Here is a 22393-nt window from a genome sequence, read left to right as displayed (position 1 = left end):
GCACAGAAGCGATGGAAAAAACAGATTCCTATAAATATCTAGGATACGGTCGAAAAATAGGACTAGATAATACAAATATTGAAGAAGAACTAAAAGAAAAATATAGACAAAGACTAACAAAAATACTGAAAACAGAATTGACAGCAAGAAACGAGACAAAAGCTATAAATACTTATGCTATACTAATATTAACCTACTCATTTGGAGTAGTGAAATGGAGTAACACAGACCTAGAAGCACTCAATACACTTACACGATCACACTACCACAAATGTAGAATACATCACATACATTCAGCAACAGAAAGATTCACATTAAGCAGATGGGAAGGAGGAAGGGGATTTATCGACATAAAAAACCTACATTATGGACAGGTAGACAATTTAAGCAAATTCTTTCTAGAACGAGCAGAAACTAGCAAAATACACAAATCAATCACTTATATAAATACATCGGCTACACCATTGAAATTTCATAACCACTTCTACAACCCTTTAGATCACATAACATCAACAGATACGAAGAAAGTAAATTGGAAAAAGAAAACACTACATGGCAAGCACCTGTATCATCTAACACAGCCACACATCGATCAAGACGCATCCAACACATGGCTAAGAAAAGGCAATATATACAGTGAGACGGAAGGATTCATGATTGCAATACAGGATCAAACAATAAACACCAGATATTACAGCAAGCATATTACTAAAGATTCCAATACCACGACAGATAAATGCAGACTTTGCAAAAAACAAATAGAAACAGTAGATTACATCACAAGCGGATGTACAATACTAGCAAATACAGAATACCCCAGAAGACATGACAATGTAGCAAAAATAATACATCAACAACTTGCCATACAACATAAACTAATAAAACAACACGTTCCCACATACAAGTTTGCACTACAAAATGTACTGGAGAATGATGAATACAAATTGTACTGGAACAGAACCATTATAACAGGTAAAACAACACCACATAACAGACTTGACATCATACTCACTAATAAAAAGAAGAAATTAACACAACTAATCTAAATATCCATACCCAATACAACAAATACACAAAAAAAACAGGAGAAAAAATTGAAAAATACATCCAACTGGCTGAGGAAGTCAAGGACATGTGGCATCAGGATAAAGTTGACATCATACCAATTATACTATCAACCACAGGAGTCATACCACACAATATCCATCAGTACGTGAACGCAATACAGCTACATCCAAACGTATATATACAACTACAGAAATCTGTAATTATTGATACATGTTCAATTACCCGAAGGGGTGGAATCATTCATGCTATCTATGACACATCCTGAGGTATTTTCGTGTCGATTCTGTGCAACGATGTATCCGAAATGTTTTCTTCGCCCCCCTTCAGCAGAAAACTGCGTGATTTCTACGTTGGGCGTCGCGGGTTTGACTCACGTCGTAAGAGGCGTCAAGAGAAATGCTGAGATTTGAGCAAGGGAAATAGGGACGATTTTCCCATGGTGTGAAACGTCCATCGTGACGCTGAGCAGAGCAGTACTGAAACTTGGTGCCAATGTGACATGATTAACCCAGCTTACACAACACATGAGAGTCTGATCTCTGGCCTTTTTTTGCTAGTGGCAACAACTTGCTGTTTAAACCGGTGCCGAACCCGAGGGTGACGTCACATGGTGCTACTCTTTTGCACCATTATAAAGAGAGGTTGCAGAGACCTTCGATCCAAATTTGGAACTTGTGGTACGCAACTGGAGAAAATGACAGGATTAAAAAGTGGCTCTTTAGTTTTGTTGCGTAGTGTATATTCTTGTCTGCAGAAACGAAAAACAGACTTACCAGTGCACCAAGTGCCCAGTTTTTCGGTTTGGCATACGTATGCATCTATAGATTGTTGGACATCTTCCTCGAGAGACAGCTTCTACCTTGACAGTCTAAAGTTATATCAGGCATACGTCCTATAAACTAATTGAAGTATTAACATTATATCAGACAGGGCAAGGTACAGGTTGGAGCTGGGAATGATAGTTTCCTTAATCGCGTAGATAGGTAGTGGCAGAACATTTGAGGGGAAAACCTAGAAATGTTTTGCGTAAATTTTCTTATCACGTTACAGTTTTAGATGAAGATTTCAACTTACCAGCTACAGACTAGGAGATTAAAGTGATTATGTAGGGTAGTAGAGACAGGAAATCGTGTGAAATTGTTCCAAGTGACTCATCCGAAAATAAGCTTGAGCATTTAATCAGAGATACGACTCATGAAAGTAATATCTTATACATGTTGTATTAATATCGGGTCTCCAGCCGGAACATCTCGTCGCCTGGCCGCCATCTTCAGGTGAGTAGGCCGTCGCACTATCTCGCCAAACTGAAATCAAGCACGCCGCGGCGGTTTCTTTATACGCCAACTGTGGGTCCACCGCGTTTGCGCGAAAATAACTGCCCTCTGGCGGCAGGCACAACAGCGCACTGGTGGTGAAAGCTCGCAGTAACGATAAATCGATATCAAACACTACTGACAGTTTTTGAAGACCGAGACAAGGACCGTTGTTTCTTTATGTCAAACTGGACAGGGTTCCAACTATTACCCAAAGGATATCCCTTATCTCTGTTTATAATATTGTCGGATAATCGGATTTCAATGGCTTCTTTCAATACACAGTCCCAATACCGTGACGGAGGGGCGAGCACTTATGTCTCATCGTACAACATTTTATGACCTTCCGTAAGACAGTGTTCCGCCACCGCAGATTTTTCTGGCTGAAATAAACGAGTGTGGCGATGATGATCCACGCAACGATCGTGGACCGTACGAACTGCTTGTCCAATTTCCTGCAATGGCAGGGAATCTTGTAGACTCGACGATTTCTCAAACCTAAATCATCCTTCACTGAGCCCAACAGGGCTCTGGTCTTAGCTGGTGGACGGGTTACAGTTTTAATATTAAATTTGTTTAACATATTACCTATTTTTGAAGATATGCTCCCCGCAAAAGTTTGCTTGTATCTTCCGTTGGTTCCCGCGGAGGTCCAGTCTGTAGAGCACGACGGATATGATTGTCAGTATAACCATTCTGCTTGAACACAGCTTTTAGATGGTCCAGTTCTTGTGTCAAACTATCTGCATCTGAGATGGCGTAAGCTCTTTTTACCAATGTACGTAGGGCCCCGTTGCATTGGTACGATGGATGACAAGTTGATGCATGAAGATATCGGTCCATATGCATGCGCTTACGATAAACACTATGTTCTAATGTCTCATCATCCCTCCTGTGGACCAAGACATCTAAAAACGGAAGTTTTCTATCCTTTTTAACTTCCATCGTGAACTTAATATTGGGATGCAGGCAATTATAATGTTCTAGGAAACGATCTAGAGCCGCGCCGGATTAGCCTACCGGTCTAAGGCGCTGCAGTAATGGACTGTGCGGCTGGTCCCGGCGGAGGTTCGAGTCCTCCCTCGGGCATGCGTGTGCGTGTTTGTCCTTAGGATAATTAAGGTTAAGTAATGTGTAAGCTTAGGGACTGACGACCTTAGGAGTTAAGTCCCATATGATTTCACACTCATTTGAACACTTTTTGAAACGATCTAGAGCATTCCTCCCATGTGGCCGTACCATAAACGGATCGTCGACGTATCTCCAGATATAAGTTGGTTTTAAGAACGCCATCTTCAGCGCCATGTCCTCAAAATCGTCCATAAACCAATTGGCGACTATGGGGGATAATGGACTCCCCATAGCCACTCCGTCAGTTTGTTCAAAGTACATTTGAATAAACAAAAAATTCGTCGACATCAACACATGGCGAAAAAGCTTAGTTGTTTCTTCGTCCAATTTTTCTCCAATCAACTGCAATGAATCTTCAAGAGGAACTCTGGTAAACAGACACACAGCATCAAAACTAACGAGCAAATTCGTGGGACTTAATCCCAAAAACTTCAAACGCTGAATAAAAAACAGAGAATTGGAAATATGGTGTCCGCATTTTCCGACATGGGGACTGAGAATGGACGCTATATACTTGGCTACGTTGTAGGTAGGGACGCCCAAAGTGCTGATAATAGGCCGAAGGGAAACTCCCCGCCTGTGTACCTTAGGTAAACCGTATAATCTCGCGGGACTGCGGCACCAGGTCGAAGTTTTTTAAGAACATCGTCAGATAATGAACTCTTCTTCAAAAGTGAAAGCGTCTTGCGTTTTTTACGTTCAGTGTAATCGTTTTTCGATCTTCGGTATGCCGAGTCTTCAAGCAAAAGATCCATTTTATCCACATAATCGTCACGCGAAAGAAGAACCGTTGCATTGCCCTGGTATGCTGGAAGAATTACTAAATCCTGGTCTTCTCTGATGGAACGGATCGTGGCTCTTTCAAGTGAGGAGATGTTACGTCGGGAGGGTGGCGCCTGGCGCAACGTATGAGAGACCTCTTGCCTAACCTCATCAGCTAGATCGTCGGGAAACCTGGACACTGCTTGTTCAACGACGAAAATGAATTCCGTAATGGGAACATTCCTGGTTGTAGGTGCTAAATTCAATCCCTTTTCTAATACTGCCAGCATAGCATCGTCCAGTTGTTTGGTTGTGCGATTGATCACGACATGTCGACGAGTACCATCATCCATTATTGTAGACTGTTAAGAAAGTCGCTGAAACTTCGAAGACTGCTTACTGACGGCGTTTGCAGGGAGCCACTCTGATATTTTCCAGGACGAACTGTCAACCCAATCCCAGGATGCAGCAGACAGCAACGCCGAAACTTCCAAATGCAAACAAAATAAATCCTTGGATATGAAATCCTGTTGTCTTCGTGTAAAACGAATGGGCTCCCTTACTAAGGGCTATTCTTGTCCCAATGTAATGAACAATTCTGCGAAATTTAGCTATTATACCTTCATTCCGGCATCCCAGCAGAAAAGCGAGGGCGATCAGTAACTTCCCCTTCTTCTTACGAAGTTTATGAAACTTCCTTACACGTTCAAACATCTTCTCCCCGTTGAGGCTCTTGATGTAGCTCCGTAAATTTTCCCGGCGTAATACACTCCTGGAAATGGAAAAAAGAACACATTGACACCGGTGTGTCAGACCCACCATACTTGCTCCGGACACTGCGAGAGGGCTGTACAAGCAATGATCACACGCACGGCACAGCGGACACACCAGGAACCGCGGTGTTGGCCGTCGAATGGCGCTAGCTGCGCAGCATTTGTGCACCGCCGCCGTCAGTGTCAGCCAGTTTGCCGTGGCATACGGAGCTCCATCGCAGTCTTTAACACTGGTAGCATGCCGCGACAGCGTGGACGTGAACCGTATGTGCAGTTGACGGACTTTGAGCGAGGGCGTATAGTGGGCATGCGGGAGGCCGGGTGGACGTACCGCCGAATTGCTCAACACGTGGGGCGTGAGGTCTCCACAGTACATCGATGTTGTCGCCAGTGGTCGGCGGAAGGTGCACGTGCCCGTCGACCTGGGACCGGACCGCAGCGACGCACGGATGCACGCCAAGACCGTAGGATCCTACGCAGTGCCGTAGGGGACCGCACCGCCACTTCCCAGCAAATTAGGGACACTGTTGCTCCTGGGGTATCGGCGAGGACCATTCGCAACCGTCTCCATGAAGCTGGGCTACGGTCCCGCACACCGTTAGGCCGTCTTCCGCTCACGCCCCAACATCGTGCAGCCCGCCTCCAGTGGTGTCGCGACAGGCGTGAATGGAGGGACGAATGGAGACGTGTCGTCTTCAGCGATGAGAGTCGCTTCTGCCTTGGTGCCAATGATGGTCGTATGCGTGTTTGGCGCCGTGCAGGTGAGCGCCACAATCAGGACTGCATACGACCGAGGCACACAGGGCCAACACCCAGCATCATGGTGTGGGGAGCGATCTCCTACACTGGCCGTACACCACTGGTGATCGTCGAGGGGACACTGAATAGTGCACGGTACATCCAAACCGTCATCGAACCCATCGTTCTACCATTCCTAGACCGGCAAGGGAACTTGCTGTTCCAACAGGACAATGCACGTCCGCATGTATCCCGTGCCACCCAACGTGCTCTAGAAGGTGTACGTCAACTACCCTGGCCAGCAAGATCTCCGGACCTGTCCCCCATTGAGCATGTTTGGGACTGGATGAAGCGTCGTCTCACGCGGTCTGCACGTCCAGCACGAACGCTGGTCCAACTGAGGCGCCAGGTGGAAATGGCATGGCAAGCCGTTCCACAGGACTACATCCAGCATCTCTACGATCGTCTCCATGGGAGAATAGCAGCCTGCATTGCTGCGAAAGGTGGATATACACTGTACTAGTGCCGACATTGTGCATGCTCTGTTGCCTGTGTCTATGTGCCTGTGGTTCTGTCAGTGTGATCATGTGATGTATCTGACCCCAGGAATGTGTCAATAAAGTTTCCCCTTCCTGGGACAATGAATTCACGGTGTTCGTATTTCAATTTCCAGGAGTGTAATTTGTTGTATTCATATCGGGTCTCCAGCCGGAACATCTCGTCATCTGCGCCCGATATGAATACAACAAATTATTACGCCGGGAAAGTTTACGGAGCCACAAAATCTTAAACATACTGGTGCAAACAGACCCGAACTTTTTGACTCAGCGTAGAACAACGGCTCGGTGATCATAAGACAGTTACAGCATCACTGTATACGGCTGTAAATAGGAATACAAAGAAAGGGAGGAGGATCTTCCTGTTTAGGTAGAGTGAAATGAAACAACCTTGGCATGTTCCTGCAACGGAATCATGCCGTCCTTCAATAATACTGGGCGTTTGTATTTGATGGTACTCTTCAATTGCTGCAGTGTCCACGTCCTGCTGAGCGATAAAGGTGGCACAGTTTTCCAGAAAGTCATTGAGGACCGGCCCCTTGTAATGAAAGAGAAAGGCCATCTTGACTTTCCCGGCGGTGATGTGCTTGTTGTTCCGACTACGCTGAAGAAGTTTCACTGGAAAGCCCTTAAACATACTCCATACAGACGCAATATTTTTGGAACTAAAACTAAAAACTAAACACCGCCTGAACAGGTCATAAAGGCCCAACGGTACCAATCGGCCTCCTTGTCATTCGCAGCCCACAAGTGTCACCGGATGCGGATATGGAGGGGCATGTGGTCAGCACATTGCTCTCCCGGCCGTATTTCACTTTCCGAGAACGGAGCCGCTACTTCTCAGTTAAGTAGCTCCTCAGTTTGCCTCACAAGGACTGAGTGTACCCCGCTTACCAACAGCGCTCGGCAGACCGGATGCTCACCCATCCAAGCGCTAGCCCAACCCGACAGCGCTTAAGTTCAGTGATCTGACGGGAACTGGTGTTACCACTGCGGCAAGGCCGTTGGTTAATATTTTTGGAACGCTGTGGGAATATATTCGTAACTATCGACCGGCTTCGGCCGAGGACTCCACGCCTGCGTACAATCGTGTTTCCATTGGCAGCCGCAAACATTTTTCCATGATAGCACTGACCGTCTTCTCTCCCAGCAGGATAAATGTATGAAAAGATATGGTGATTAATTTTGAAATAATAAACAGTTTACTTACATTTTTTCCATTTGTCTCGTTCTCATTTGACTACCCCTTATAGAAAAAAATGGTTCAAATTCCTCTGAGCACTATGGGACTTAACATCTGAGGTCATGAGTCCTCTAGAACTTAGAACTACTTGAACCTAACTAACCTAAGGACATCAGACACATCCATGCTCGAGGCAGGATTCGAACCTGCGACCGTAGCAGCAGCGCGCTTCCGGACTGAAGCGCCAAGAACCGCTAAGCTACAACGGCCGACTACCCCTTATAGAAGCTGACTAAGAGTAAGACCTGTTTCGGTTCCAGAGAAATGAAGGAAATGGTCTAGCCACACTAATCTTACGACACTGCGACATCTAAAAGACTGAAATAAGACAAAGATAAACTTAAGGCCTTTCTAAGTATAGAGGAACCTTTCAGTAATGTTGACTGGAACACACTTCTTGAAATTGTGAAGGTAGCAGGGACAAAATGGGGAAAGTGAAAGGTTGTATGCGACTTGTAAAAAAATCAGACTGCGGCTGTAATAGTCAAAAGGACTAAAAAGGGAATCGGTGGTGGAGAAGGGAGTGAGACAGGGTTGTAGCCTGACTACCATATTACTAAATCTGAACGAAGTGCAAACATAGAGGAAACTGAAGAGAAACTTGAAAATAGATTGAAGTTGATTGAGAAGATAAACAACTTTGAAGTTGTAGCTCTATCACAAGTGGAAAAGACTTGGAAGATCAGTTTAATTGAATGTGCAATAGCTTGCGCAAAGTGTAGAGGTGACAGACTCTTCTGACGCCAGTTGTAGAGGCTGAGGGTGGATTTACCTCTATGGTGGGTGGTGAAATTGGGTTGTCAGCGCTCAGGAAGCCAGCAATTCACCGCCCTGGGTCGGGCTGCAGTGCAGTGATGGATAGATGTCTGGTTGTTGACCCACGTATCGTCATGAAAATAGCATTGTTGAACATCTGTTTCATTGCTTAGAAAACTAAAACAGTCGTGAAGGTTCTCGGAGGAGCCATTTCTCCCAAACCATAGGCTGTACTTTGCCGGCGAAGAGGTGCCATTGTCACTGACAGCGAGCAGCGTCGCTCGGTCAGCCAAGCGGAAGAGTCAGCGAGTCAGTAGGAATGATGACGAAAGCAGAAGTTTGCTCTCGCAGACGAAGGCGGATGAGTTTCTGCATGGTCTCGAGCTTGAACCGTAGCCCACCAGTTTAGGAGCCTGGTAGCTACTGCATGGAGGTTCACTAGTGGCCCATGGTTTGCAGGCGCTAAGTCAGCAGCATCAGACTTAGAGCAGAGCAACGCTCTCGGCTAGGAGAGGTTAAGTCCAGCGGTTAATTCATGTCACCTCGAAAATCAACATAGACCTCCCCTCGAAGCTGGCGGCTATCAGACTCCATACATCTGTTTAAAAATGAGGAGTATTTCTACAGGATTGGCTAGTGCCTGTTTTGCCAAGGCATCGATTCCCATTGTGTAAACCAAACAAAGCTATAATTCAGTCGTGTAGGAATCAGATCACCGAAAGCACGGTGGCTTTGTCTTTCCGCTGTGGCAATGGTATTACAAATCTGGCTGTCTTCGCTGATGTGGGATATGTGGTAACTGGCCCACTGCTGTGAAGATAGTAATTGTGGGATCAGCATTTCCGTCCTGACGTAACTGTACCAGGCTTGCCCAGGTCTGACCTGTTTCCATGGATTTTTTTCACTAATCGTGAGCAGCATATTTATTTCATTCAGCCATTACAAGTAAAATAACTGCAGCATAACACGCCTGCCGTCTCCAGAATACCCAGCCCATCGGATCTAAGGTCATAGTAACTGTGGAAAGACTTGGTACACATCTTACAAGCTGACAGGTATGCACAGCACACTGAGGTTTTCCTTTACATTAGTTCAGCTTGACCATCAAGTTTCATTGACTGTGTTGATTATCTACACGGCATTTCTATGATTATCCCGTTGGTCTTCTCTCGTTTTCACAAACGGCCACGACTCCATTGAATTATCACTTACAAACTAGTAAGGTAACTTTACCAAATTCTCTCTTCTTGGCAAATTCGTTAGCAGTTATTTAACTCTATGAGGTCTCACTCAGTTGATTCCTGGTTCTCAGTATTCCTCCTTGCTTATCAGCTGGATTCTTAACTAATCATTACTTAACAAATAATTCTTACTAGGGGTAACCCAGTTCACTCGCAGTTGATGTTAGGAGTTCTTGAGGGGGGACCGTTTTTCAACTAAAGGAGATTCAGGCTGCACAAAGAAGCCACAGTCAGAGTCAGAGAAACCACGGTTCTTCCTATTGCGACACTCATCTCTATGACTGTGCGATGACGGGGATCGCTGTGCTGCTGCACGTGCTGAAGCATCTTCTCTGTACAAACGCATTCCTCTTGTGTTGCTATAAATTTGCTAAACTTCCCTCGCTTTTCACCCACAGTAATTCAATGAATCACCAAGTTACAAAACTAATAAAACAATATTACAAATCTGTTTTCTCCTAAAAAGTTATCCATACCAATTCGTCTTTAACAATAAATGGTCCTACTCAATTGAGTTCCCACGCTCAGCATCTCTTTTCCTTTATGCGGTTCTTAATTAACTCGCTGCTGTGGTACATTATTCGGAACTTTTCTATGCAACAAAATTTTGCTTTATATTTTCGAATGAAACACATCCCCAATGCTATGTGCACACATTAACCACATACGATACTACCATACGCAGTACGTTGCAGCTGGTCCCGTCGGAGGTTCGAGTCCTCCCTCGGGCATGGTTGTGTGTGTTTGTACTTAGGATAATTTAGGTTAAGTAGTGTGCAAGCTTAGGGACTGATAACCTTAGCAGTTTAGTCCAATAAGATTTCACACACATGTGAACATTTTTGAGCAGTACGTTGACAGGTAGTTCTACTTATTTCCCTCGCTTTAACGCTTATCATAGGCTTTTTCATTTTATCAATCCTAAATTTCCTTGTGCGGTACGGTACTACATCTCAAGCATTGAGCCTTGGTGATTTTGCCCTCAATTCAACTGGATTGCCTTTCAGGACAGACGAACCTTGCGACAGTACATCACTGGCGACAGTTTTCTCAGCTGGATCAATATTTCCTTGATTTACACCATGCGTCACCGAAGATCAAATTTTGCTCTCTGCCTCTTACATATTAAATTTCAATTATGATGAATCCCCGTTCCTCAGGTACTCATTCCTGTAGGAATTTAAGCTTGTCAGCACGACCACAAGTATTACAAGCACTTTCACTCTTCTTTCTCTCCCCCTTCTCACCATCTGGTTCTTTATCCAGTCTGTGAAGCCTCTCCAAATGCCTAATATTTCTTATCGCCAGAGAAACGTACTGATTCTTGTTTTTAGTCCGCCACTCGCATATTCCTCCTGTCTCTTCTCTGCATTCGCAGGAGTGACTGCACCGAGAAAAGTCATACTTTCCTTGACAACATTTATTTCCTTGAATATAACTTCCTGGTCTACTCTTGTTGTTGTTGTTGTGGTCTTGAGTCTAGAGACTGGTTTGATGCAGCTACTCTATCCTGTGCAAGCTTCTTCATCTCCCAGAACCTACTGAAACCTACATCCTTCTGAATCTGTTTAGTGTATTCATCTCTTGGTCTCCCTCTACGATTTTTACCGTCCACGCTGCCTTCCAATACTAACTTGGTGATCCCTTGATGCCTCAGAATATGTCCTACCAACCGATCCCTTCTTCTAGTGAAGTTGTGTCACAAATTTGTCTTCTCCCCAATTCTATTCAGTACTTCCTCATTAGTTATGTTATCCACCCATCTAATCTTCAGCATTCTTCCGTAGCACCACATTTCGAAAGCTTCTATTCTCTTCTTGTCTAAACTATTTATCGTCCACGTTTCACTTCCATACATGGCGACACTCCATACAAATACTTTCAGACACTTTCCTGACACTTAAATCCATACTCGACGTCAACAAATTTCTTTTCTTCAGAAACGCTTTACTTGCCATTGCCACTCTACATTTTAGATCCTCTCTACTTCGACCATCATCAGTTATTTTGCTCCCCAAATAGCAAAAATCATTTACTACTTTAAGCATCTCATTTCCTAATCTAATTCCCTCAGCATCGCCGTCTTTAATTCGGCTACATTCCATTATCCTCTTTTTGATTTTGTTGATGTTCATCTTATATCCTCTTTTCAAGACAGAGTCCATTCCGTTCAGCTGCTCTTTCACGTCCTTTGCTGTCTCTGACAGAACTACAATGTCATCGGCGAACGTCAAAAAAATGGTTCAAATGGCTCTGAGCACTATGCGACTTAACTTCTGAGGTCATCAGTCGCCTAGAACTTAGAACTAATTAAACCTAACTAACCTAAGGACATTACACACATCCATGCCCGAGGCAGGATTCGAACCTGCGACCGTAGCGGTCGCTCGGTTCCAGACTGTAGCGCCTAAAACCACACGGCCACTCCGGCCGGCAGCGAACCTCAAAGTTTTTATTTCTTCTGCATGGATTTTAATTCTTACTCTGATTTTTTCTTTTGTTTCCTTTACTGCTTGCTACTCTTAACTCAGCTATTTGCGCTGCTATAATTCTCATTTCCATAAATGTAACCCCCAGTGTTTTCGACTCGGACATTGTGGAACCTCTGACAGCTTGTCATCAAAGCTGTCAGAAAAGTAGCATGCATGGAATTCAACTAAAATGCGATATGTATCTCCAGTGTACACCTAGGAGAAGCTAAAGATTCTAAAAAGGACAGGACATAACAGCAACGATGTTACATGTAAGAGTACCTGATGATGGAATATGTCGAAATGGGCTCATCGTGAATGATATAAAATATAAAAAAATTACGTAGCAGTGTAGCCGGCTACTATTTATAATAATCATGTCATTAAAAGACTTATTTTGCACTGCGGGCCCCAGAGAACAGAAGTGATGAACAGAGGCAATAATTACATCATGTTGGAATCTCCGTTGACGTTATCGAACTTTTTTTTTAAAAAAAAACATATGTTCATATGTTTTCTAAACTAGTTTTGTTGTGTGTGTTTGGTTAAAATGCGTTAACCACGATACGTGACATCAGGAAACTCTTTGATTTATCACCAATGTAAATTGTTCCAAAGGTGGTGAATGGAGTTCATTTCTTCGTTTTAAAGAGTAAATGATTCAAATGACTCTGAGCACTATGGGACTTAACATCTGTGGTCATCAGTCCCCTAGAACTTAGAACTACTTAAACATAACTAACCTAAGGACATCACACAAATCCAAGCCCGAGGCAGGATTCGAACCTGCGACCGTAGCAGTCGCGCGGTTCCGGACTGAAGCGCCTAGAACCGCTTGGCCACCGCGGCCGGCTATAGAGTAAAGAAATAATTATAGACATGAACTTGTTACTCCGTATAGAGCTTAAGTCTACCACCTCGCGCGGACAGTTTGGACCTACCGATAACGGCCGTATCTATTGTGCAGCTCTGAAACATCCACAAGCGCAGCGCCCCGAAACGGCATCAAGAAGGTGATGACCAGCGCGTGAATGGAAAGAGCGGGCAGCGCCACACGTCCAGGAAGAGTTTAGCGCCCCCTGTCAACGCTCACCGAACCAGTCGCCAATCTTTAGTCGTTCCAGTTCTGTCGCAGTCTTCGAGAGCATCAGTACTGAGTAATGTAAATGTCGTGTGACTTGGGCCTCCCGTCGGGTAGACCGTTCGCCGATTTGACGCCACTTCGGCTACTTGCTCGTCGATAGGGATGAAATGATGATGATTAGGGCAACCCAACACCCAGTCCCTGAGCGGAGAAAATATCTGACCCAGCCGGGAATCGAACCCGGGCCCTCAGGATTGACATTCTGTCACGCTGACCACTCAGCTACCAGGGGCGGACAGTACTGAGTAATAGGAAGACGATACTTAGCCTGCATTCTTCGAATAGTAATAGAGTGTCAGTGTAATGCTACAGGAAGCCACTTCATAACAAGAAGTTATATTTCTTTTCTTTTTAGAATTAGAACGTCCTATTAATTTGAATGTGTTACGTACAGACCATTTCAGATTTCTGCCACCGGCCATCGCAACTTCTCTCCTTCCTTGTTTGTGTCGGTGCCGATTGCCACAGTAGCCGACACATCTGGCGCCCCACATTCCACAACCAACACTGCCTTCACTCCTCGCTGCACTTCCACAGAGCGTCATTAATATTTCTCTCTCCTCTTTCAGAGGAGCATTGTGTTCTTTCTTGCAGGATAGCCACAATCCTTCCATTGTTTGTGTATTTGTATTGATTTTATTTACTTGATGCGGCGCTCCTCTCCTTAACATGGCCTTTAAACCGCCTCCCACATCGCTGGCGCCTACGCCTCCAGTTGTTGCTGGCTTTGACCTAATGCGGTTTATTCAGTTTCAGAACCAACAAATGTCGCAGTTGATGACAGCAGTCCAGCAGCTTATTAATGCACAAGCCACTGTTGCATTAATCTGCCACAACAGCCAGCCACATCCGCGACACACTCTCCGTGCCTTCCATCGCTCCGAGCTTTCAGTGAACAACAGGAATGGAATGAGTACTACGGTCAGTTTGACACTCATCGTGCTACGCATCAAGTTCAAGGTACTATGAAACTTTCTTATCTCTTGCCAAAGGCTGGCACAGGAGTTTATCGCCTCCCTCAGAAGTTATTTGCGACTAGTAGACCGGAGCTGCTAGTTTTTGAAGATTTAGTTTCCGTGCATTTTCAACTTCTCGCGGCGTAATGAATAGTCCATTAAATTTCGGGCATGCAGCCGCGCAAATAAAACTTCCTTCACTGGTATTTCGGCCGCGTATCTTCCGGACATCCTCAGAGTGAGTCAAAAGACTGACGACAAAATGCCAAGCGCGGACTTATATGCTCCACCGCGGCAGTACTGCGCATCAGGGTCACAGATGCTGGTCGACGGCAAAGAAATACGCTTACACGTGCGCCGCCTGTGGCGAAGGCGTACAGACATTCGATTCGCTTATCGATGGATGATCGGCGGCGGTGACACCATGACGACTTATCTGCAGTTTAATTACCCCCAAAAGCCGGATTCCATGCTTTGTCCAAATTAAAACCGTTACCTCTATTTATTAAATTATTAGGTAATCTAATCTCTGTAGCTTCCTTGAAGACAGATTACGAAAAGGAGGAGATGTACACTCCTGGAAATGGAAAAAAGAACACATTGACACCGGTGTGTCAGACCCACCATACTTGCTCCGGACACTGCGAGAGGGCTGTACAAGCAATGATCACACGCACGGTACAGCGGACACACCAGGAACCGCGGTGTTGGCCGTCGAATGGCGCTAGCTGCGCAGCATTTGTGCACCGCCGCCGTCAGTGTCAGCCAGTTTGCCGTGGCATACGGAGCTCCATCGCAGTCTTTAACACTGGTAGCATGCCGCGACAGCGTGGACGTGAACCGTATGTGCAGTTGACGGACTTTGAGCGAGGGCGTATAGTGGGCATGCGGGAGGCCGGGTGGGCGTACCACCGAATTGCTCAACACGTGGGGCGTGAGGTCTCCACAGTACATCGATGTTGTCGCCAGTGGTCGGCGGAAGGTGCACGTGCCCGTCGACCTGGGACCGGACCGCAGCGACGCACGGATGCACGCCAAGACCGTAGGATCCTACGCAGTGCCGTAGGGGACCGCACCGCCACTTCCCAGCAAATTAGGGACACTGTTGCTCCTGGGGTATCGGCGAGGACCATTCGCAACCGTCTCCATGAAGCTGGGCTACGGTCCCGCACACCGTTAGGCCGTCTTCCGCTCACGCCCCAACATCGTGCAGCCCGCCTCCAGTGGTGTCGCGACAGGCGTGAATGGAGGGACGAATGGAGACGTGTCGTCTTCAGCGATGAGAGTCGCTTCTGCCTTGTTGCCAATGATGGTCGTATGCGTGTTTGGCACCGTGCAGGTGAGCGCCACAATCAGGACTGCATACGACCGAGGCACACAGGGCCAACACCCGGCGTCATGGTGTGGGGAGCGATCTCCTACACTGGCCGTACACCACTGGTGATCGTCGAGGGGACACTGAATAGTGCACGGTACATCCAAACCGTCATCGAACTCATCGTTCTACCATTCCTAGACCGGAAAGGGAACTTGCTGTTCCAACAGGACAATGCACGTCCGCATGTATCCCGTGCCACCCAACGTGCTCTAGAAGGTGAAGTCAACTACCCTGGCCAGCAAGATCTCCGGATCTGTTCCCCATTGAACATGTTTGGGACTGGATGAAGCGTCGTCTCACGCGGTCTGCACGTCCAGCACGAACGCTGGTCCAACTGAGGCGCCAGGTGGAAATGACATGGCAAGCCATTCCACAGGACTACATCCAGCATCTCTACGATCGTCTCCATGGGAGAATAGCAGCCTGCATTGCTGCGAAAGGTGGATATACACTGTACTAGTGCCGACATTGTGCATGCTCTGTTGCCTGTGTCTATGTGCCTGTGGTTCTGTCAGTGTGATCATGTGATGTATCTGACCCCAGGAATGTGTCAATAAAGTTTCCCCTTCCTGGGACAATGAATTCACGGTGTTCTTATTTCAATTTCCAGGAGTGTATGTTAAAATCTTCACATCACTGTAATTCATGAAATGCCCTGTATCAATACAATTTCGTCCACAGCAGTTTAATGGTGAATTTTATGAGCAGATTGATGGCGTTGCTATGGGAAGCCCGCTTTCCCTTGTGGTAGCTAATTTATTCATGGAAGACTTCGAGGACAAGGCACTGGACTCAGCAAGTTTTAAACTAACAGTCCTCTGGAGGTACATGGATGATACAATTGTGGTATGGCCGCACGGGATGGAAGAATTAAACCGATTTCTTGAGCATTTGAATTCCATCCATGTCAGCATCAAATTTACTATGGAAATAGAAAAAGACGGCTGCCTCCCCTTTTTGGATGTTGTCGTTCGCCGTAAAGTTGATGACACGTTAGGACATGCCGTATATTGGAAACCAACACACACAAATTTATATCTTCATGCCAGTAGCTGCCGTCACCCTTCACAGACCATAGGTGTCCTTAAGACATTAGTACATAGGGCGCACTTTATATCCGATAAAGACAATTTACAAGAAGAGCGTGGCCGAGCGGTTCTAGGCGCTACAGTCTGGAACCGCTACGGTCGCAGGTTCGAATCCTGCCTCAGGCATTGATGTGTGTGATGTCCTTAGGTTAGTTAGGTTTAAGTAGTTCTAAGTTCTAGGGGACTGATGACCTCAGATGTTAAGTCCGATAGTGCTCAGAGCCATTTGAACCATTTTGCAAGAAGAGCTCACATACCTCAAGATTTTCTCCACAGCAAATTCGTAGAGCATTCAATGCAAAACCTAGAATACAGGTATGTGATGGGAAGAAGACAGTAATTCCTTCAGATCTAGTGCGTTTTTGCTCTATGTGGATGCTCTTTCCTCGGAGATAGGCCGTATTCTTGAGAAACACTGTGTTAAGGTGATCTTCAGCCTCCCCCCCCCCCCCCCCCCCCCCTCCGGAGATTGCAGCTTTACTCGGCTCTGTGAAGGACGATTTACTGCTTCGTAAAGCGAGTGTGTGTCAGATTCCTTGCGGAAATTGTGAGAAGTCGTACATAGGTCAAATAACACCCACCGTTCATGAAAGATGTGTGGAGCATCGAAGATTCACACGCGTATAACAGCCAGACAAGTCAGCTGTGGTCGAACATTGTACTTCTATTGATACAAGGAATGCCTTGAATTACAGTGATGTGAAGATTTTAACATCCACCTCTTCCTTTTGGGAATCTGTTTTCAAGGAAGCTATAGAGATCAGATTAGCTAATAGGGGGGTTGTGTTGTTTCGGGAAGGAGACCAGACGGCGAGGTCATCGGTCTCATCGGATTAGGGAAGGACGGGGAAGGAAGTCGGCCGTGCCCTTTGAAAGGAACCATCCCGGCAATTGCCTGGAGTGATTTAGGGAAATCACGGAAAACCTAAATCAGGATGGCCGGACGCGGGATTGAACCGTCGTCTTCCCGAATGCGAGTCCAGTGTCTAGATTAGCTAATAATTTAATAAATAGAGATAATGGTTTTAATTTGGACAAAGCATGGAATCCAGCTCTTGGGGGTAATTAAACTGCAGAGAAGTCGTCATGGTGTCACCGCCGCCGATCATCCATCGATAAGTGAGTCGAATGTCTGTACGCCTTCGCCACAGGCGGCGCATGTGTAAGCGTAGGTCTCTGCCGCCGACCAGTATCTGTGACCCGCATGCGCAGTACCGCCGCGGTGGAGCATATAAGTCCGCGCTTGGCATTTTGTCGTCAGTCTTTTGACTCACTCTGATGATGGCCGGACGATACGCGGCCGAAATATCAGTGGAGGAAATTTTACTTACGCGGCTGCATGCCCGAAATTTAATGGTCTATTTAGTTTCCGCCCTGAATAAGTATTACGAGGATCAGGTAGAGGTTGCAGCAGCTCGTTAAAAGTTCTTACACCTGCGGAAAAAGCTAGAACAGACATATCGTCAGTGGGTCACTAAACTTCAGGAATGGACGCGACTGTGTCGTTTTCAATATAGCTGTAGACAGTACTATAGTGACGCAATGGTTCGTGATGCAATTAAGTACAAAGTGCCGGACAGAAGGATTAGTGGAAATATTCTCAAATATTCGGATCCTACTTTCAAACAAATATTACAAATTTTTGAACATCAGGCACCCATGTGACAGGGCAGCTCCCATTTGCAGTGTAACGCAAACTGACAAACCGGTACGGCCTTGCGACCAGGCACCGCACTCAAACGGGCCACCACGCCGTGGACAGAGTAAACAAGTGTCAACGCGAGTGCCTGTTCTGAAATCATATCCCCGCTGCTTTTCCACATTAAAAAGACAATATTGCCCTTCGCGGAACTCAACTTCCTTTGCTTGTGGGAAGCCAGGTCATATACAGTCTGTGTGTTTGCAACAGGAAAAGAACTCTACCCGTGTCCGCTCTCGTAAGCGTGGAACACCTCACTCACGGAACATCTGCGGTCATCAGTCCCCTAGAACTTACAACTACGTAAACCTAACTAACTTACGGACATCACAAACATCCATGCTCGAGGCAGGATTCGAACCTGCGACCGTAGCAGCAGCGCGGTTCCGGACTGAAGCGCCTAGAACCGCTCGGCCACAGTGGCTGTCTCAGTGAATGTAGTTTTTCCTAAACTGGCTATCGGTCCTAGTAACGACCAAATTCAGAAAGAGCCTTCACCCAGCCCAAGTGCTGTGCAACGACAGTTAAACAAACAGTTTGTGAACGTAGTCATCGCTGGAAGCTGTGTGCAACTTCATTCAGACACTGACGCTTCCGTTACATTGTTTAATCGTGCCACTTATGAACAGCAGGGCTCGGGACAGTTGAACTCATGCACGCAACTTAGTGCATTTAACGGTCAGGACATTCCAGCGCTTGGTACATGTACTACCAAGCCACATTCCAGTCTCACGCCAGAACAGTAACATTTAAAATTTTGCGGTTGTGAGACTGTCAAAATATTTTTGTGATAGATTCGTTTGATTCGTTTGGTCTTCGTATTAAGGACAAAGCACTTTCTGTTTGTGCTTTCAACCCAAAAGACAGTGTTACTCAGTTGATTGAGGAGTTTCCTGATTTATTTTCAGGACTTGGCAGAGCGAATAATTTTGTGACGCACATTACAATGAAGGACCATAAGCAACGTAAGTTTTAGCAAGCGCGTTCCGTCCCTCATACACTTCTAGACAAAGTTGCAAGTGAATTTAAAGAATGACAAGACAGTGGTGTTATTGCGCTTATCCAGGCTAATCAATGGGCATCTCCCTTAGTAATCTTACCAAAGCCCTCTGGAAGACTTCGTCTTTGTGTTGACTTTAAATCCACTGTGAATCCATACACAATAATTGACTTTTACTTGTTGCCTCGCCCTGGGGAATTAATGCACAGGCTTGGTGCATGCAGCTGTTTCTTCAAATACTGACTTACGCGATGCGTATTGCCGATTTCGCTAGATGAGGACCCTCAGAAAGCGTTCATGGTCACCACAAATTTAGGATTGTTCAAATTTTTACGCTTACCCTTTGGCAGCGCTTCCGCACCTGCCATCAATAACGCTACTTACTGTAAATCAGCTTACTGTAAAAGTTCCATTCTGTTAAAATTACTTGTACTAGACTGTGGTGTCAGGACGTATACCAGAGGAACACATCAGTAACCTTCGTACCCTTTTTCAAGTACTTTCAGCTACAGGTTTGAAGTGTTGTCTGGACAAATGTGTGTTTTTTTTTCAGACTGAAATTCAGTACCTAGGCAATGTTCTTAATAGCCAGGGTGTTCATCCCCTTGAGTCACATTTGCTGGCCATCTGGGAAGTCCCTGCCTTATACCCAACACGGCCCAGATCGCGGCTCCATTGTGTCGTTTGCACCGGAAGAATCTGCCTTTTGTTTACAGCAACGAGTGTCAGAACGCATCCCAGAAACTTAAAAATGCATTGTTGAATGACAGATGCCTTGTTCATTTCGATCCTGCTAAGCCTGTGGTCTTGTCAGTGGACGCTTTTTCGTACGAAACCGGAGCTGTGCTCTCGCAAAAATCTGGTTCACGGGACAGGCCTATTGCTTTCGCTTCCACGTTATTGACAAAGACTCGATGTAATTATTCCCAAATCGAGAAGGAAGCGCTCGCTAGTATCTATGGCGTGACAGTTTCACCATTCTGTTTGGTCGAAAATTTTGCCTAGTGACGGACCATAAGTCACTTCATTCTTTGTTTCATCCGTCCATACCTATTCCGTCGCAAACCGCTCAGAAGCTGGAACGTTGGGCTTTGTTATTGTCACAGTATCAGTACGAAATATTGTACTGGCCAACATCGAAGCATGCAAACGCTGACCACCTTCCTCGCCTTCCTGTTGGTCCTGATCCTGAATTAGATCTTACTGCCGCTTCTTGTTGTCAGATCTTCGCGCAGGACACTGGATTTCTACAGACTTTTCCACTACACTAGCGGAAAACTGCACAGGGCACAGAAGCAACCTCTGACTTGAATATTTTGTTGCACTACATCCGTAGTGGTCGGTCTCGTTCAGTGAAAAACATTTAAAATTCTTTTGTGCGCCAATATTTTGTCGTCGGCATAGCCTCTCCGTCCAGCACGGTGTGGTTTTATTGCAAAATGACTCTGGCTATTCGCGTGTGCTTATTCCTACAGTGTTGCAAAAAAGATGTGTTGTTATTGCTCCACCAGGGACACTGGGGAATTGTACGCACAAAACCGTTGGCGCGTCGGCACTGTACTTGGCCAGGCATGGTCACCCTCATTGAATAGATGACGTCATATTGTCGCACTTGCGCTAAAATTCTACCGGCTCCGTCGCAAACGTTTTCAGCTTGACCAAAGTCTGATTTTGCTGATCCCTTTTGGAACACTAATTGGCTTATTGTTGTGGACCCTTTTAGCAAATATCCGTTTGCGGTGCCCTTGAATTCGACTACGTTGCGTAGTACCATCCAGGGTTTGTCATCTAGTTTTTGCTTGGAAGGTTTGCCTGAAGTGTTGGTTACAAACAACGGACCACAGTTTACGGTTTAGGACTTTGCACACAGCTTACCAGTGCTCCGTTTCATCCTTAGACCAACAGAGAAGCTGAACAATTTGTGCGATCATTCGAGCAACAGATGAACAATCTACGAGCCTCCCACGCACGGGAGCAAGCGCTGCTGCTCTTCCTCGCGACATACCGTACCCACCACCGCGACGATCCGTCGCCGGCGGAACTTCTACACGCCCGGCGCCACAGCACGCTGCTTCAGTTGTTGCACCCACCGCAGCGCACGGCGCTTCCAACGCTCCGTAAATATCGCATTGCGCCTAACGATTCTATTCTTTTCAGAGTTTTTGTTAATATAAGGCGCTGGAAGAGAAGAACAACCCTTTGAAATTTGGGCAGTTGTATATATTTAATTCAAGGTTCTGCTGGAGTGCTGAGCTGCCGCCAGAACCAGATTTGTGCTTGTCGATTGCGAGATCCTTCCGCAAATTTTCTGTGCACAGATTAGCAGCCGGCCGGAGTGGCCGAGCGGTTCTAGGCGCTAAAGTCTGGAACCGCGCGACCACTACTGTCGCAGGTTCGAATCCTCCGTGGACATGGATGTGTGTGATGTCCTTAGGTTAGTTAGGTTTAAGTAGTTCTAAGTTCTAGGGGACTGATGATCTTAGAAGTTAAGTCCCATAGTGCTCAGAGCCATTTGGACCATTTTTAACAGATTAGCATCCTCCCGGGACCTTGCAGCCGGAGCGGCCATCCCCGGGTGCCTCTTCGGTACCGCCTGCGGAACCAATGGAGCCGGCCGGAGTGGCCGTGCGGTTCTAGGCGCTACAGTCTGTAACCGGACTACCGCTACGGTCGCAGGTTCGAATACTGCCTCGGGCATGGATGTGTGTGATGTCCTTAGGTTAGTTAGGTTTAATTAACTCTAAGTTCTAGGTGACTGATGACCTCAGAAGTTAAGTCCCATAGTGCTCAGAGCCATTTGAACCAATGGAGCTGGACTCATCGCCTTCGCCGCCGCAGCAGCTCAACTTCCTAGCGCTCGTCATCGTCGTCATCGTCGTCGTCGTTGCCGCCGCCCCCTCCGTTTTTCGTCGGACCGGATCAGGGAGAGGGTGGGCGCCTTCTCGAGGGTTATCGACATTCCCCTCGGAGCGCAGGACGGGTGTCTGGGCCTGGCAGGGGGCTCGGCGTCTCTCCCAGTTGCGGCTCTGCTCCTCACGCCCTACGCCCTAACGCCCCCTGCCCTCCCCTCCCCCC

Source organism: Schistocerca serialis, chromosome 3 (assembly GCF_023864345.2).
Source record: "Schistocerca serialis cubense isolate TAMUIC-IGC-003099 chromosome 3, iqSchSeri2.2, whole genome shotgun sequence".
NCBI classification, from domain to species: domain Eukaryota; kingdom Metazoa; phylum Arthropoda; class Insecta; order Orthoptera; family Acrididae; genus Schistocerca; species Schistocerca serialis.
This window is presented reverse-complemented; position numbering follows the sequence as displayed.